The following is a 3,029-nucleotide window of genomic DNA, read 5'->3' as shown; positions in this document are numbered from 1 at the left end:
ATCCCAGTACAAACCAGTAACCCCAGAGCCCTTCCCAGTACAAACCAGTAAGGAAAAGCCCCAGACCAGTCCAAACCAGTAACTCCCAGTATAAACCAGTGCCGGGCCCTGGCCCTGAGCCGCTCCCTGGAGGCCGCCAAGCGCAGGAGGGACCCGGAGGGGCTCCCAGTACAAACCAGTACAAACCAGTACGGACCAGTACGGACCAGTACGGAGCAGCACGGAGCAGGTGAGAGACGGGGAGGGAACTGGGATCAAACTGGGAGGAGGTTTGGGGTTACTGGTTTGTACTGGGAGGGGGTTTGGGGTTACTGGTTTGTACTGGGAGGGGATTTGGGGGTTACTGGTTTATACTGGGAGGGGGTTTGGGGTTACTGGGATGAACTGGGATGAACTGGGATTGGATTGGGAGTTACTGGTTTGGACTGGGAGGGACTGGGAATGAGTTTATCCTTACTGGTTTGAACTGGTTTAAACTGGTCGATACTGGTTTATACTGGTTTGAACTGGTTTATACTGGTCTATACTGGTCTGACTCCTCTCCCCTCCCCCCACAGCTGAACAGGCCCCGCCCCCGCCGGAAGCTCCGCCCACCGCCGGCCCGCGGAGGCGTTAAGGATGGAAATTTATGCAAATGAGATGCAAAATAAAGTCGATGTTCTCAATGCCGGTGAGGGTTGGTGGTTACTGGTTTGTACTGGGAGGGGCTGGGAACGGCTCTGGCCCCACCCACATCATGAATATGCAGATTTATGCAAATTAGATGGGAAATAAAATTGGCTTTAGCAATGGAAATGGGGACTGGGGGTTACTGGTTTGTACTGGGAGGGACTGGGAATGGTCTGGGAGGGGATTCAGGCTTACTGGTTTATACTGGTTTATACTGGTTTGTACTGGTTTATACTGGTTTATACTGGTTTATACTGGTTTATACTGGTTTATACTGGTTTATACTGGTTTATACTGGTTTATACTGGTTTATACTGGTTTGTACTGGTTTGAGGTTTAGGGGCTCACATTCGGGGTCAGGGGGGTCCCAAAATTCCCAAATTCCCAAACATTCTCAAAATTTTTCCCCAAATTTTCCCAAAATTCCCCAAAATTCCCAATTTCTTCCCCGCAATTTTCCCAAAATCTCCCCCGAAATTCCCATGAAAAAAAAGTCCCAGAATGGCCCCAAAAATGACTCAAAATTTGGAAATCCCCAAAATTTTTCTGAAAATTTTTCTGAAAATTTTTCCAAATTTTTCCCAATTTTTCCCCACAAATTCCCACGAAAAATTGTCCCCAAAAATGGCCCAAAACGGTCCCAAAATGACCCGAAATCTGCCCAGTTTGGGGGTGGGGGAGGGGAAATTCGGGGTCGGGGGGGTCCCCAAAATTCAGGAATCCCCAAATTCCCAAAATTCCCCAAAATTCCCCCAAAAATCCCCCTGAGGCCCCCCACAAAAATCCCCAAAATGCCCCAAATTGTGGCTCAGAATTCGGCAAGGGGGTCCCTATAGGGCGAATCAATGGCTCATTATGTGGCAGGGGAGTTGTGGCTCACTTTGTGGCAGAGGGGTCCCTATAGGCTAAACCAATGGCTCACTATGTGGCAGGGGGTTCTATGACTCAACATGGGGAGGGGGCTAGGCTCGCTATTTGGCAGGGAGACCCCTATGGGGTGGATGAATGGCTCACTATGTGGCAGGTGGGGTCAGATTCACAATGTGGCAAGGGGATCCCTATAGGGCAAATCAATGGCTCACAATGTGGCAGGGCGGTCTGGCCCCACATGGGGAGGGGGCTTTGGCTCAGAATTTGGCAGAGGGGTCCCTATAGGTAAATCAATGGCTCATTATGTGGCGGTGGGGGAAATGAAGCTCACTTTGTGGCAGGGGGTCCCTATAGGGCAAATGAATGGCTCACAATCTGGCAGGGGGTTCCATGGCTCACAATGTGGCAGGGAGGTCCCGACGGGCTGAAGAAATGGCTCACTATATGGCAGGCGGGGTCTGGTCCAATATGGGGAGGGGGCTTTGGCTCAGAATTTGGCAAGGGGATCCCAATAGGCTGAATCAATGGCTCACAATGTGACAGGGGAGTTGTGGCTCACTTTGTGGCAGAGGGGTCCCTATAGGCTAAACCTATGGCTCACTATGTGGCAGGGGGGTCTATGACTCAATACGGGGAGGGGGCTCGGCTCGCTATTTGGCAGGGGGGCCCCTATGGGGTGGATGAATGGCTCACTATGCGGCAGGGGGGGTCAGATTCACAATGTGGCAAGGGGATACCTATAGGGCAAATCAATGGCTCACTATGTGGCAGGGGGTCCTATGGCTCAATATGGGGAGGGGGCTTTGGCTCAGTATTTGGCAGAGGAGTCCCTATCGGCTATATCAATGGCTCACAATTTGGCAGAGGGTTGAGGCTCACTTTGTGGCAAGGGTTCCCTATAGAGTAAATTAATGGCTCACTATATGGCGGGGGGGTCTGGTCCCATATGGGGAGAGGGCTATGGCTCAGTATTTGGCGGGGGATCCCAATAGGCTAAATCAATGGCTCACTATGTTGCAGGGAGTCCCTATGGGTAATTCAATGGCTCACAATCTGGCAGAGGGGTTGGTTCACTTTGTGGCAGGGGCTCCCTATAGGGTGAGTCAATGGCTCACTATGTGGCAGGGGGTCCCAATGGGTAATTCAATGGCTCACTATGTGGCAGGGGGTCCCTATGGGTAATTCAATGGCTTCACAATGTGGCATGAGGTGCGGCTCGCTTTGTGGCAGGGGTTCTCTATAGGGATAACTCAATGGCTCAGTATGTGGCAAGCGCCCAGGCTCACTATTTGGCAACACCCCCCCTCCCCCCACCCCTCCCGTCCAGGGCAGGGCTTGGCTCACTATTTGGCAAGGCCTCGCCCTAGGGCTGGGATACAGATCACTATTTGGCAGTGACGCATTTGGCGGTGGCACAACCGGGGCGAGGTTTGGGCAACTGGGAGGGACTGGGATCAAACTGGGAGGGACTGGGACCAGACTGGGAGGGA

General features: G+C 52.3%; 1 long non-coding RNA gene across 1 annotated transcript; it reads left to right on the top strand.

Moving 5' to 3' along the window:
* Positions 1 to 36: 36 nt before the first annotated feature.
* Positions 37 to 671, top strand: LOC115949222. The gene is made up of 2 exons (XR_004082797.1): positions 37 to 229; positions 558 to 671. It is a non-coding gene; the product is annotated as an uncharacterized LOC115949222 (long non-coding RNA).
* The last annotated feature ends 2,358 nt before the right edge of the window (positions 672 to 3,029 follow it).

Source organism: Geospiza fortis, unplaced genomic scaffold (genome assembly GCF_000277835.1).
Source record: "Geospiza fortis unplaced genomic scaffold, GeoFor_1.0 scaffold385, whole genome shotgun sequence".
Classification (NCBI taxonomy): domain Eukaryota; kingdom Metazoa; phylum Chordata; class Aves; order Passeriformes; family Thraupidae; genus Geospiza; species Geospiza fortis.
This window is presented reverse-complemented; position numbering and strand designations above follow the sequence as displayed.